This window comes from Rhincodon typus, chromosome 16 (genome assembly GCF_021869965.1).
Source record: "Rhincodon typus isolate 14 chromosome 16, sRhiTyp1.1, whole genome shotgun sequence".
NCBI lineage: Eukaryota > Metazoa > Chordata > Chondrichthyes > Orectolobiformes > Rhincodontidae > Rhincodon > Rhincodon typus.
The window spans coordinates 16,744,826-16,760,960 of record NC_063347.1 but is presented as its reverse complement, the minus strand read 5'-3'; the positions used below and the strand labels follow the sequence as shown (position 1 = coordinate 16,760,960).

At 40.9% G+C, this 16,135-nt stretch overlaps 1 long non-coding RNA gene across 2 annotated transcripts in view; it reads left to right on the top strand.

Moving 5' to 3' along the window:
• The first annotated feature begins 529 nt into the window (after nt 1-529).
• LOC125485174 overlaps nt 530-16,135 on the top strand; it is a 33,267-nt gene continuing 17,661 nt past the window's right edge. The window contains exons 1-2 of one of the 2 annotated variants that reach the window (XR_007263924.1): nt 5,692-5,794; nt 7,809-7,965. This is a non-coding gene — a long non-coding RNA (uncharacterized LOC125485174). Of the gene's footprint in view, nt 605-5,691; nt 5,795-7,808; nt 7,966-16,135 lie in introns of those variants that run through there. The other variant, XR_007263925.1, reaches the window with a different exon arrangement.

Below are 16,135 nucleotides of genomic sequence, written 5' to 3'. Positions count from 1 at the left end.
TCCCGGCATGGTTCAAATTAAGCCTTATCCAAAGGAACAGCTCTTTCTTTCCCTAGTTTTGGTGCCAATGTTGCATGAATTAGAACCCATTTCCCCCACACCAATCTTTTGAGCCACACATTTACCTCTCTAATCTTATTTACTCGTACAAATTTGCATGTGGCTCAGATAGTAATCTGGAGATTATTACCTTTCGTAATTCTGCTTTTTTAATTTAGCCCTGGACTGCAAGTGATTCCTTAGTAGAACCTCTTTCCTAGACCTATTTATGTCATTGGTAACTTCATGAACCATGACAACTGGATCCTCCCCCTCTCCCTCCAATTTCCTGTCCAGCCCAGAATAAATGTCCTGAACCTTGACACCAGGCAGGCAACATGTTTTCGGGTCACCTTGTCTGTTGCCGAGAGCAGTATCTATTCCCCTAACTATGCTATTCTGTATTACAACTTTGTGTTTCTTTTCTCCCCCACTTGCCTGGCTGTCTGGACTATGGTGCTGTGATCAGTTCACTTATCCTCCCTGCAGTCTGCACCCTTGTCTACACTGGGAACAAGAATCTAGTGCCTATTGGACAAGGACATTGACTGAGGCTTCTCCAAAGGTAAATACTTAACTCACTCATAGTCAGTCCCTTCTGTCTCTGACCACAGATGAAATTTGATGTAATTAATCTAAAGGTTGTGACTACATCCTGAAACAGTGTCCATGTACCTTCCCCTCTCTGATCTGCTACAATGTCCGCAACCCGGATTCCAGCTCATCACTTCTGAGCTGAATTTCCTTCACCAGGCAATGTTTGCTGTACATATCATCATAGATCACACCAGCATCCACCGGCTCACACATGCTACAACAGCAATGCACTGCCTGCCATTCTGTCACTATTCTATTTCATTGATTCATTTGCATGTTGAAGGTTTTAAAAGTCAATTTTTTAACTGAACTCTTCTGCTGCAGTAACATCTGATTTAAACCACTTGGCTAATCAAGATAGACACAAAAGAAATACCCACCAATTACCCATCTGGTTTCCTGTGATGTAGCTGTGACAAGTTGAAGCAGGTTAAAGGGGCTCCCTCCTGGTTTTTATCTCCCACCACAGCTGCCCTTCATACGCTAATCTCTTTATGTAGAAGTTGTCCCCATGTGATCTCGTGCTCTTTATGAAGCTGCTGACTCCACCCTCTCTCTATGTTAAAAACAAGTGTTGGGTTCAGAGTATGCAGTGCTCAGGGAAGCACTCTGAGCCAGGACAGCTCCGCCCAGCCCAGCTCTGGTGACAGACAATGCAGCTTCAGGCTTCACCTGAGCCTGAGGGTGCCACATGTGATTATGTTTCCTTTTTTTTATTTAGAGTTACAAATTGGTTGTTATTTGTAAAACATTTGACTGAGTGCCATTCCCATGTTTTGAGATTCTGGTGAAGACTGTTGTCAACTAAGCCAAATTGTTTGTCAACTAGTTACAATGTTTAAAAGACATTTGGATAAGTATATGAATAAGAAATGTTTGAAAGGATATGGGCCAAGTGCAGGCAGTTGGGACTAGTTTAATTTGAGACTGTGGTTGGCATGGATTATTTGGATCCAAGGGTCATTTCTGTGCCGAATGACTGATTCTATTGCAAATTAACAGAAATAGATAACCCAAGCAGCATTTTGTTTCAAAATTTGTCCTGTATATTCAACAACTGAGTTAGCAGCTCTGGGAACTCTGCTTAATCCAGTGTTTTAATACTTAAGAAATCAAGATGATGTTCTTGATAGCTTGAAAGAACACCCTTCAATCAATTCACACACAAAAAATAGGATCAGGAGTAGATCATATGGCCCATTGAGCCTGTTCCTTCACTCCGTATGCTTATGGCTGATCTTCAGCTTCAGTTGCACTTTCCTGCACACTCCCCCATGTACCTAGGTTCTCTGAGGTACCAAAAATCTGTCTGTCCCAGCCTTAAATGTATTTAACAAGGGAGTATCCACAACACTTTGGGGTGGAGGGTTCCAATGATTCACTACTCTATGATGAAATTTCTCCTCGTCCTAGTCCTGAAAGACACTCCCCTTTATCTCAGTCTGTTCTTTTGAGTTTTAGATTCCGTGACCAATGGAAACAATCTTTGGAACATCTACCCTATAAAGCCCCTTCAGTATCTTGTACTTTGTAATGAGATTTCCTTTTATTCTTCTAAACTCCAGAGAATACAAGACGCCAATTTGCTCATCAAAGGACAACCCCTTCATCCCAGAGATTAATTTAATGAACCTTTATTGTACTGCCTCCAAATTATATCTTTTCTTAAACATAGAGACCAAAACTGCACATTGTGGTTGTGGCCCCACCTGGTATGATAAATGAAAGATGCCAATCCCCTTGCAACAAAGGCCAACATGCAATTTGTCTTCCGAATTCCTGCTGTATTTGCATTTCGACATACCTTGCACGAGCACACCCAAGTATCTTTGCACTTAACTACTTACAGGCTTCTCACTTTGAAAGTTCTATTTTTCTGTGACCAAAGTGAATAATTTCACACTTCGGTACATTATAAACCATTTATCATCTTGTGCCCACTCACTTAACTTGTTTATCTCTTTTTGCTGCTTCTTGTATCCACCCCTCAGCTTATCTTTCCAACTATCTTTGTATCATCAGATGTAGATAGTTTGTTCTTTGTCTTTTCAAATAAGTCATTAATGTATAAATTATAAATTGCTGAGACCCCAGCACTGACCATTGTGACACCCATTAGTCACTGCTTGCCAAGTTAAAAATGCTCTATTTATGCCGGATATCTGCTTTTCATCTGTCAACCAAACCCCATTCATACTAATACATTACCTCCAACTCCATGAGATCTCTCTTTACCTATTAACCTTTTGCATAGCACCTTACTAAATGCCTTTTGGAACTCCTCGTGTATACATCTGCGGGTTTCCCTTCATCTATGTTGCTAGTTACATCTTCAGAAATAAAATTTAGGTTTGTCAAACACGATTTTCCTTTACTAAAACTATGCTGATGTATTCTAATAATCCTATGGTTTTCTAAGTGCATTTTCAAGACTTCCTTGATAATAGATTCTTGCATTTTCCCATCAATTGATGTTTGGCTAATAGGCCCATAATTCCCTGGTTTTTCTCAACCTCTTTTCTTGAAAAACAATATAAAATTTGCGATCTTTCAATTTGATGGGACCATTCTTGAATATGTGGAATTTTGCATAATTGTGGCTAGTGCATCCACCATCTCTGCAGCTATCTATCTGAGTTTTTTAGGCCGTTGGGTCCCAGGGACTTGTTGGATTTAAGCTCTTAAGTTTTTCCAGTAATTTTTCTGTGATATTAATTTCCTTATTTTCTCTTTAGCCTGCAGGTTGCCATCCATTTTTGAAACTAAACTTGTGTCTTTTGCTGTAAAGATAAACACAAACTATTTGTTCAGTGTAGCCTTTTTGATGGTTTCTAAAAGTCTCCCTGTCCTTAGACTTTTATTGTGTTATATTATGGGTCTGCTCTTTTGATCTAACACTCTTAACTTTCTGAGTGAGCCACATGAGTCTTTTTTGCTGAATCATAACTTTTTTTCCCAATGGAATGTACTTTTTGAACATATTGAAGTGTTCAATTAAACGTTTCCCACTGTTCATTTTTAGGCATACCTTTTAATCTATATACCAAACTCACCTTAGTCAGTTCTTCCTCCTACGCTTGTAATTGGCTTTGTTAAAGTTTGATTGTTGTTTGTATTTGGAGTATGCCACTTTCAAACTTAAGATGGAATTCAATGGTATTAGGTTCACTATTTCCTAGAGGGTTTTCTTTGCTATAACGTTACCACTTAATCCTAGATCAAATATGGTATCTTCTCTAGTTAGTTATATATGCTCTGAGAAATTTTCTATAAATTCATAATATAAGATCGAAATCCCCTGAAATTATCAGATTGCTTTTGTTCCAAGCTCCAATAATTTTTGTTTAATGCTCTGCCCAACATTATAATTACTAAAAAGGATCTCGACTGCCGCCAGTGGTTTCTGGCTCTTGCTATTCCTAATTTCTAATAATCCTTTGGTTTTCTAAATACTTTTTCACTTAGCATTATGAATCATACTCATTCTACTTAATGATCTTTCAAGGCCAGATCCTTCCTGATTAATGCCTTTATATCATCCTTTATTACCTCTCCTCCTCTGCCATTTTGCCTTTCTCTCTGAAATATTGTGTACCGTGAAATAGTTACTTGTTATCCTTAATCACTTTGTAACCATGTCTCTATAATGACGATTCGGTACATATCACTTACCTCTACTTGTGCCATTAATTCATTTTGTTGCAAATGTTTCATGCACTCAGACAAAAATCCTTTAATTTATTCTTTTATCTGTTTTCTAAAATGACCTCATTTACTGATATACAATCTTTGTTAAATATTTTGTTCCTCCCTGTCACACTCCACTTCTCCTTTCATGCATCCTTATACTGTTTCCAGTATTTTGACCTTTCTGGATTTCAAAATCTCTCTTCAAAGCTGAAAAGGAAGTTTAGAAAATGTTTTATTGAAGATTATGAATGATGTCAAACAGTTAAAAATTAATTGCAATCTTTCTCTTCCTTTGTAGAATAAACTGTATCATTTAGACAAAACTAGTGAAGTAAACATAATCAGGAACTTGTGAAAAGCTTACCAGAACCAGTGGTCACTGTGGACTGACTTGTGAACAGAAGGCTCTCATTAGTAAACATGAGATTGAATATTACAGTGGAGTTATGTTTTTAGTTTGCAAACATTTGTCAGTCGTAATCTCTAAGCATAATCCAAATTTCAGGATTTTGTGACCTTTGTTTTGGTAGTTCTTGTTCTTTCCCCATATAAAGATTTCCTTGGAGCAGAGAAGGCTAAGAGGAGAATTGATTGAAGTTTTTAAATTGATGAAGAGTCTGGATTGAGTAGACAGGGAAAAGCTATTCTCATTTGTAAAGGATCAGCAATGAGAAGACACTATTTCAAGTCATTTGCAAAAGAAGTAAATGTGATGTGAGTAAAAACATTTTCACACTGCAAAGAGTTAAGATATGGAATACTGCTGAAAGTGTGGTGTAGATAGATTCAATTGAGGCATTCAAAAGAGTATTAGATAATTATTTGAAGAGAAACAATGTACAAAGATAGAGAGAAAAGGAAGGAGAATGACATTAAGTCGTCATGCTGATTTGGCTCAATGCCTACACTGGCTCTCCAAATGTCCTTGTGCACCATAACAGTTCTGTGATTCTGTAATTTTTTTACAATATTGATCGAGGTACAAATGTTGGCTCGAGCACTACAGATAGTCATTTTGCTGTTTAAAATAATGCACCAGAATCTTTTATGTCCAGCAGCAAGAGATGACTGGTCTCAATTAAATATCCTTTAATAATGCAGCCCTTTCACAGTGTTGCAGTGGAGTGTCAATTTTGAATTTTGTGCAAAGTTGTGAGTTGGAACTTGAACCCAGAACTTTGTGACTCAGGCTGCTGAGTGCTACTTTATGTTACAAATTCACAAGCTATAAGTGTGACACAAACGTTTTGTCATTAGTTTTTAGAGTTATCCTCAGTTACTTCTATATCACTCTACATTCAATCATCAGGAAAGTGATTGAAAGGGTAGTTGAGGTGCAATCAAGTGGCACTTGCAAAGGAACAACCTACTTGTTGGTGCACAGTTTGGATTCCAGCAGGGCATATCATCTGACCTCATTACAGCCTTGGTTCAAACATGGACAGAGGTGTGAAATTGCAGGGGTGAGGTAAGAATGACTGCCTTTGACATCAATACAGCGCTTGACTCAGTATGGTATCAAGAAGCCTTAGCAAAACTGGAGTCGATGGGAATTGGGGAAAATTCTCTGCTGCTTGGAATCATACCTAGCAAAGGAAAAATAGTTGTGGTTATTAGAAGTTAGTCTTCTTAGACCAAGGATATCAGTGTAGGAGAACCTCAGGTAGTATCCTAGGCCTAATCACCTTCAGCTTTTTCATCAATGGTCTACCATGCATGATAAGGTGCTAAGTAGGGATGTTTCCTGCTGATTATTCAGTTTTGAGCGTTATTTGAAATCCCTCAGATGCTAAAGTAGTTGTGTCTAAATACGGCAAGACCTAGATAACATTCAGGCTTATGCTCACAAGTTGCGAGTAATGTTCTTGTCACACAGTGCCAGGCAGTGACAGTTTTCATCAAAATAAAATCTAACCATTTCCAATTGATGTTCAGTGACAGTACCATCACTGATTCCCCCACTGTCAACACTCTGAGAGTTACCATTCAGCAGAAACTGAACTGGACCAGCCATATAAATATTCTGGCTCCAAGAGCTCAATGGAGGCAAGAATTCTGTGGTAACTCACTTCCTGTCTCACCATCTCTCAAGTTAAGCGTGTAAAGAAATACACTGCTGCCGTGTTTCAATAGACACTTGACACAGACAGTTAGAGGCCAATCAAAGGAAAGACTTTAGCTACCTTATACATGTGGGGATACAGCTCGGGAGAGACCATTCAATTAATGAAGGTTTCTCTATATTCTTGTACAGTTTGCTGTTTACCGTTTGTCACATGACCATAATAGTATGAGACAGTTACAGTATTGATGACTCATTTGAAGGCTGGATCAGTCCCCTGTTAAGATAAATGCTTTGTGTGGTGAAGGTAATCACACTTCCATTGTGCCCATGACCAGTGATCATGTGTCCTTGAAAATACAAACAGGTTTCCATTTACAGCAATAAGCTACTTGTGATGTTAGAGAGTTTCTACTTTTACATAAACATTGTGGTTATGTATCTTTGTGGCTAAGTGGCTCATTTATGTCTGTGCAGCTATGAATTAAGCTTACATTCATTATGTTTTGCCTTAACCCTTAAAGCTCCAACCAAGGGTTACCTTACAGCAACCTCTCAGTCGGTCATATACTATATAGGCTCTCCACATCTAACTAATTTCTTTGTCAAATGTTTACCCACACTCTCCACTTGCCTGGGTCAGTGCACCTCCAAAACACTCCAGATGTTCAACTCATTTAGCAGCCTGCTTGATTGACAACTCACCCACCAGCTTCAACATTCACTTCCTTTTCTACCATTGCACATTGGCAGCAGTTTGTGCCATGAACAGGATGCACTGGAATAACTCACCAAAGCTTCTTCAACATTATCTTTACAACCCACAACCTCTACCATCTAGAAGGTCAAGGGTATTAGTTACATGGGAACAAAATCACCTTCACATTACCCTCTAAGCATCACACCACCTTCACTTGGAACCATATTACTGTTTCTGCACAGTCACTGGGTCAAAATCCTGGAGCTAACTTCTTACACAGCACTGTGAGTGTACGTACACGCCAAGGACTGCAGCAGTTCAAGAAGACTGGTAACCATCAATTTCTCCAGGGCAATTAGGGTTGGGTAATAAACACTACCCTAGCCAATGACACCTACATCTCATGAACAAATAAAAATAAATCTCAGGAATATGTTCATGTAAAAGTGTTCATTTGATTGTTGAGAATTTGTTCTGGAAGTCAAATAAAATAATAGCAGCACAGGCACTGCAAAGTGTTAGATAAAGAGCTGCAATTAATTCTAATTTATAAACACACATCTTGTACATCTGAGCCTCATAAAATTTCAGAATTAATGTTGCAGAAGTTCCCTCCCACGTAGTTGATTAACTTCCCAGTTCTGTTAAGGTCTGCCAGGATTAAAGCAGCTAATGAATGATTAATTACTTTGAAATGTAATCTTGTTCTTTTGTTGACAGTTTGCTCGCAGCAAGGTTTTGAAACAGCAGAAGACATAAATGACAGAACAACTTTTATTATTATTGGACAGGACAGTTCCCAACTTTTCAAGCACTGCGAAGGGATTTATTCATGATTGAAAAAGCAACTGGGATATTAGGTTTGCATCTCATCAAGGTAGTATCTCTGACAATGCAATAACTACCCCAAATTTGCTTCACGATTTGAAAATGTGATTTGTTTCTGAAATTTAATTGACCACGTACAGGCATCATGTTATACAATGTAAGCAGCTACAACATCAGTTAATAGTTATTAAGGCAGGATTCTACGTTCCTGCCCCAGTCAAAATATTTTCAAAATTAGCAACTTTATTGCTGTGATATAAAGATATAACTGCTGCATTAGTGTTCGGGTTAACAATTTGACATCAAGGAAAGGCAGCCTTCTAGGTTTGAACTCATCAGTAGAATGGAAGATAGTCACATACTGAAGGACTTATTGTACGGAAAGGTGACCAGAACCAGATACCTGAGGATGCCCAAAGCAAACGCTTGAAAGCATGATATGAAGACTTTAAACATTTATTATCGCATCTGGCAGTCACTAGTGGAAGGCACAGGATTTGCTTTCGTTCCTGGACTGAGTGTGCCACTGGCTAGGCTCGGATATATTGCCCTAACCTAATTGTGCTGGAGAAGGTGGTTGTGAGCTGCCTCCTTAAATCACTCTGGTAGGTACAACTCTAGTATTGTTAGGAGGGGGTGTTCCAGGATTTAGACTGCGAGACACTGAAGGAACTATGGTAAATTTCCAAGACAGGATGGTGAGTGACTTTTTAAAAATTTATTCATTGGATATGGGCTTCACTGGCTGGGTCAGCATTTATTGCCCACCCCTACTTGCTCTTGAGAAGGTGATGATGAGCTATGAGAAGACCTTGTGAATGGTCATATTCTCAAGTGTCTGCTGCCCTTGCCTTTCAATTGGTTGTGGCTATAGACTTGGAAAGTGCTAAAGAACCTTGTAGATGGTACACACTGCTGCTACTGAGCACAGTTGGTGGAGGGATTGAATGAGGTGCCAATAAAGTATTAAATACATAGTCTAACTCCTGAGTAAATATTTAACCCATCTCATATTCCCCAACTACAACTCCCCCGACCACTTTCACACACCACCCCCACCCTCCCCCGACCCTGACCTGACAATCCTGCAGGACCTGAGTCCCTCCTCTTGTTGCTGGATCCATCTCAGCCTCACTGAGGTGACCCTGACCCAACACCTGCCACCGGACCCCATCCCACCTAACCACCTAACCCACTCATCCTTCACGACTGGATCTGACACCCCTCCCTCTACCAATGGACACCCAGGCAACTTACCCTGCTTCACTCCCGAATCCTCCTACTGTTGGACCTGCCCTGCTAGACTGATCAAGACCTGACCAAATTCTCACCACTGGCCCCCCAACACCTGCTCCTGTTGGACCTGACCTGACCTAAGCCAACCCCCCCACACCCTCAACACACCAGATCCTAACCATTTCTGCTAGACTGATCCAGACCTGATTCCCCTGCCCCCTCCCATACCCACTACCAGGCTTGACTCCCACCCTGGACCCAACAGTTTCCTTGCCCCCTGCTAAACCCCATTTTTCACATTGCACTACTAAACACTTCCTGCCTTAGACCGTGGTATCAAACCCACTTGGCATCTGGCCAATCTGACACACTACCTTCCCCCTTGCCCCCTTCCCGGCACCCTATTAAGCTGGGACCAAAGCCCCAACTAACTTGCACCCCTTCTTATCTGCACACTGGCCCCCTACACTAGGCACCCTACTTACCTGGCACACGGCCACCTATCTATCTGGAATCCTACAGCTGGAGCCCTAACCCCAATACAGATGATACCAGCAGGAACCTAATCCACCTGGCACCTACCCACCCAGCTGGCTCCTTAGCTCCTTACCCTCTCAATACCCTACCCTCCCAACACCTAACCTCACATTTACCTTATGTATTTGACAGCAGCTGTCAAAGTGGCTGTCTGTGACTGTGCCTTTAAATTTCAGAATACAGCATGTGACTGCTGGGAAAGGCTTCCCTTCTCCCAGCAGTTCTGCATGATGAAAGAACTACCAGATTGGAAACACAGCTTCTCATTTCCAAGGGAGCACTGATTAGAATGTCATCTCAGAAATGTGGCGCCCCCTCCTTGTGTTTTTAAAAAAAGGGTTGCTGTGGCAATCTGCATGAGGTTGTCACTGTTTGGAAAATCCAGCTCTAGCATTCTGTTAGTCTAACAGGACCAAAAAGTCATTTTTATACTAATGCGCTATCTTTGAAAGAAGCCATTCTGTGCAGACATGCAACCACACTAAATTCCTCAGAGTACTGACAACCTGAGCTTCAACCTTGGGTTGAACAACAGGGACTATGATGGGGTTTGTGCCAGAATCATTTGAGAAGATAACAGGGCCTATGACAACATCGGGAGCAACACTCTGCATCTTTTACATATCTTCCAGGCATCAAGGCAAATTTCTTGCTAGGCAGCAGCAAGTAGTCTAATAAAGGGATTTACTGGTTGTTAATGACCTTATCAACGGCACATCACTCGCATTAATATTCAGCTTCCTATCTTACCAAATGCACCAAAACAACTGGATATTGTGAATTCTAGACATGGAAGTCAGAGTAGGTAGCTGGTGACTTCAGTTTGCTGCTGCTCCAAAGGACCTCCATGTTGGACACCAGGCACCAACATCTCAGAACACGCGACATGATCACTGGCCACATACACCTGACATCCATGGATATTGGTATCTGATATGTGTCAGCCTCTAAGAACTCTCATGCCACATCTTTGGTCTACTTAAAGTACACTTCTGTATTTCAATGCAGTATCTTGGGCTAAACCAGCAACTATTGTTGTAATGCTGCTGCAAGGACTCATGGTGCTCAGTGACATGCATCCAGCTCATAATGTAAACCAAGCCTACATCCCCGGCCTGTTCACTTGTCGTTATAGCACTCTTGCACTCTGAGCCTACCTAGATGCTCACTGCATCCTTGCCTTGCAGTGCCTTTTGTGCTTTGACACTTCAGGCAGAGATATCAAGTTCACATACTACTGTATTACGTACAATAGTCTAGTGTAAAGCCGGGAAGCATGTCCTATAGGCAGCAGGGGTACGAGACAGAAATGAGGGGCATAGACAGGGTTGATGCGAAGAAAATTTTTCCCCTTGGAGGAATCAATGACCAGGGTCATAGCTTTAAGGTAAGATTTAGAGGGGATGTGAGGAAAAATCTTTTCACCCAAAGAGTGGCGGGAATCTGGAAATCACTGCCTGTAAGCGTGCTAGAGGCAGAAACCCTCATGACATTTAACAAGTATTTAGATGTGTACTTGCAATCCTAAAGCATACATGGCTATGGACCAAGAGCTGGAAATTGGGATTAGAATAGTTAGGTGTTGTTTTTCACCGGCATAGGCTCAATGAGCATTGTTTCTGTGCTGTAGACCTCTATGACTCAGTCAAGTTACAAAGGGATAGCTTTTTCTTGATGTTTCCCAACACAGAAGAGCAGCTTCTGGTACCATTTCAGGCCTTGCCTGGGTGATCAGGGTCAGGATCCCCTCCATATAAGAGATAAAGAGCTGAATGATGGGCTGCATATCACTTGCCTTGAGTCTTTCTACCCAATTGGTCTGTTTTTCTCCTGGGATGAGAGAGAGAGGAAGGTATTAAAAGAGATGAAATTGGGTGGCACAGCTTTATTTTTGGTGCACATAGGGAATTGTTCCCAGCCAAGGAGTAGGCAGTGCAGAAGGCATGCAGGGTTAATGGTGTTGGGGGTTGGGATGGGTGGCAAAGTGAGGGAGAATGTTATAGCATGAGGCTCGATGGAAGTTAGGTACATTGGCAGAGATAAAGTGAGTGTGAGGTATCGGTGAGAAGACTGAGGGACTGAGAAGGCTGTGCAGCAAGTCAGAGTCATTGTGAGGCAGACTGAGAGGAGGGTGCAGAAAGTCAGAATGACCGTGAAGGACTGGGAGGAGGATGCAGTTGTCAGAATCAATATTCCCTCCAATTTTATTTTCCGTGCACAGATCTCCAAGGTCCATGTACTGCATCGACTTCTGAAATCAGAAGTCATTCCATCAGGACACTGGCATGCGCAGAACCTCAGTGGAACTTTGGAGTGGCTGTGCACCTTAGAAGGAAAGTTGTTCAGGTTCACTGTAAATCAGATTGAGAGGGTGGACCTGAGTGGAACTCAGGACACAAACAATGTTAAGAACTTTCTAGTCTATAGACAAGTCTGACTCGAAGAGGAGCCAGTCAGAGCTGCAATGGAGCAGAGCAACCGTAGGGTGAATAGTGGCAGCAAAGGTTCCCTATAAAAGCTTGAGAGGCATTGCCCAGATCGAGCTCAGTCAGAGCAGCAGCTGAAACCCAACAGGAATCCTGCCAGAATTTGAAAGGCTGATGAAGGTGCATCAGCGAAAAGCAATGAACTCATGGTAGGTAGTGGGTAGTTTTTTTTTGTCCACTTGAAAACTGCGTTAAGGAAAGAAACTGCATTCTAGATTCCTAATTTCTTAAAAGAAGTTTTAATTAATTTTCTACTTGGTTTGTTTTAGTGGAGAGTTGTTGCTTTAACTACAGGTATAGCAGGGGAGCTCAGTCCCATGTATTGTAGGCCTGCTGCATGTGGGAAATCTTAGATGCTCCTGGCAGTCTGGTTGACCACATCTGCAGGAAGTGCCACTGGTTTGATCAGCTTGAGCACTATGTTTTGGTACTTGAGCATCGGCTAGTGATACAGCAGTGCATCTACAAGGCTGAATGATACATGGATAGCATGTTTTTAGACATGGTCACCCCACAGCTTAGGGAAGTACAGTTTGGGAAGGAATTGGGTGATCCTCAATCAGAAGAAGAGAGATGGGCAGGAAGTCTGGAAGACTCCAGAGTGCAATTAACTCCAGAACAGTTTTTCTGTGTTGGAAACCAATCAGAGTGACAGTTCTTCTGGGGAGTGCAGTTAGAGCCCAGCTTCACAACCGGGGGAGCAGACAGACGGACGAGAGAGCAATCAAGGCAAGAGGGATACAGACAGGCATTTCTGTGGCTTCAGATGTGACGCCAGGATGGTGTGTTGCCTCCCTGAGGCCAGGGACGAGGATGTCATTGAACAGGTGCAGGGCATTCTGAAGTGGGAGAGCAAACAGTCAGAAATCGATTGTAGGAACAAGTTACTGCAGATGCTGGAATGCACTGAATCTGTACTGTACTCAGCTCTGATGAAGAGTCATCTAGACTCGAAAAGTTAGCTTGCTTTCTCTCAATGGATGCTGTCTGACCCACTGTGATCTCCAGCATTTGTTTTCAGTCAGAGATTGATTGTTGGGACCAGCAATATAGGTAGAACCTACATTAGGATTATGATCTGCAACAAAAATTTAGGGAACTAGGTAGGAGAATGAAAAGCAGGACCTCAAAGTTTGTAATCCCTGGGTTACTGCTGATGCCAAATGTCAAGAAAGGGGGCATCACAGGGTCTAACTTTAGGAAATGAAACCAAACAAGTGGTAGAAGTGTCAGCAACAGAATATTTCAGTGACTGTGACCATAGCTCAGTAAGATTTAAGGTAGTCATGGAAAAAGACAAAGATGGACCAGAAGTATAGGTTTTGAATTAAGATAAGGTCGATTTTAATATGACAGGACAGGATCTGGCCAAAGTGGACTGGAAGCAGCAACTTTTAAGAAAATCCACATCAAAGCAGTGGGAGTCCTTCAAAAAGGAAAGGGTGAAAAGTGAAGGGCCAACATATTCCTGTTAAGGTGAAGAGTGAGATAAATAAATCCAGAGAACCTTGGATATTGAAGAATGTACAGGAAAGGATAAGAATAAAAGGGAAGTTTGTGGTAGGTAGCAGGACTCTGTACACCACAAGCCTAGCAGGATATAGAAGGTGCAGGGCATTAATTAAAAAATAAATTAGGAAAGCAAAGAAGGGGCATGAAAAATTACTGGCAGGTAAAATAAAGGAAATTACAAAATGTTTTTTATCAGCATATTAGGGGCAAGCATTGTAAAGTGCTTGATGACCGGCACAGACGCAATGGGCTAAAGGGCATCTTTCCATGCTATAAAATGAGATGGTGGCACTTACATTGGCAGGGTGGAGAAGGTCACTGACCTTCATCCTATGTTGCTATGCATTCCTCCAAATGGCTGAAACTCTATTGACCCAGGTGACAACCAGGCTGACGTGGTCTGCTGTTGTGGCCTCCTCTGCTGGTCATGGGCGAAGAGGACATCCTGCCTCTGTACCATGCTGTCCAGCAGGGCATTCAGATGCAAGCCTGAAAATCAGGGCATCGATTTTCCCTTTTCTGCCATGTCTGGGGAAAATGTCAGGCACTGGGTAGGGCAGTTCCAGACTGACAGTGCTTTTCTGGGTGCACAGTAGCCTTTTAAAGATAGCACCAGTGCCAGGGATTCTGCAATATTCTTGGACGGGTGAGTTGTTCCAGGAATGGCTTGTGACGGAAATGACACTTAACCAAAAAATTCATAAGATTCTGCCCAAACACAGGTAATGCTGTAAAAACACAGCAGGTCTGGAAGTATCTACAGAATTAATGTTTCAAGTCCAGCATGACTCATCTTCAGAACTGTTATGAGTGCTAATGGAGTTCTGAAGAGTTCTAGTTGAACAACTAGTTATAATCAGTAATGCATACGACTTTTTTTTATTAATAGTTTTATTGACTGTCTGTATTTGAAAATGAATCTGTCCAGACTGTGAGAAATGTAAAGAACAATGTGTCTCCAGTTTTTTTTTAATAGCTATTACTTGCTATTTCCTTTCATTAAAAACATAGTCACATTAATGAATGGGAGACTGCCTATTCTAAACATAAAATAGACAGCTTTAAACTTTCTTCTTGTCTTATGTTTTAGGTAATTTGCGCAGATAGAAAGATCTTATCAGACTGACCATTACCGCATTATTAGCAAATTGGATTTCAACAATTGCTAAAATTGTGGTGGGTGATCAATCTTGAAGGGACTCTGAAATAAGAATTGCCAACATCATATTTTTAGAGTTATCCAAATTAGCTGAAGGTTTTGAAATGTGGTTTGCAATAAGTCACGGAACTTAAATCAATCCATTTGTCAGTTATCAGTGCTGTCAGTTTTCAGCGTGAATCAATCAGGGATATTTCAGAAAACATGAAAACTGAAGATGTTTTGTTCTTGAGGTAGGAAAAATAATTTCTGTCCAGCATTGAAGTCTGTCTTGTATATTGACAAGTACAACTTTTGTGTCTTTTTGTTGGTTACTTAAACAGTCTTTAATTGTTAGATGAGTGTATGGTTTTACTTGATTGCACTGAATAAACGTTGATGTTATTCATTACTCAGTGTCCTAGCCTTACCTGACAATATATCTCTGCCAAAGTTAGTGCATTTATGAAGGGATTATTTCAAGATTTTTAATTAGGCCTGTGCAATTAATTGAACTAATCTAAAAGTCAAAACACCGTTTTAGATAATAAATGTATTAGGTGGGAAAATAGCTCCAGACTCTGAATAAATTATAACTAATTGTGGAAGTGTGGAACTGCCCAGACTTATCTCACATGTGGAACTGATAAATATATGTTGCAATATTATATGAATAACTCACAGTTACCCGAGTTTGGTTTGGCCGTAGCACCATACAATACACATGTTACTGTCTTGGCTTTATAGTGTAGCATTCCATTTCTTTTTATGAAGACCTGACCTTGAATCAGTATAGTAAGGAAAGTTGTAGTTTCTTCAAAAATGTCTAGGGAATATGTAATTGTTTTAAAGAGTTTTTTTTAAAATAACTTTTAAGAATTTACATTATAAATGGATCAATTACAATTTCCTCATTAGGCCATATGACATGGCAACCCTCAATCTGGAAGTGGTACCAACAGGAAGGAAGTTAAGGTATGGATGCCATATGATCAGAGATAAAGAAGCTACAGTAGGAGAACACAGAAGCTGCATTCACAGGGAGCGCTGTACATGCTGTTAAAACAGTCAGGAAGCTGAAGAAAAGGTTAGAGCAGAGATTGCAATTAGGACAATTCCATTGGTAAAGCTCAATATTTTAAGAGCTGACCAGATTGTTTGACCAGATTAATTAAAGAAGTTTATAGATTAAAGGAGTTTCTAGAAAACCTGTCCCATTACTATGGTTGTGATGTAGCCAAGTAAGTTCTGCAAGACCATACCATTTAGGAGATGATTTTCTGAGGAACTCAGAAGAAGTGAACAACATT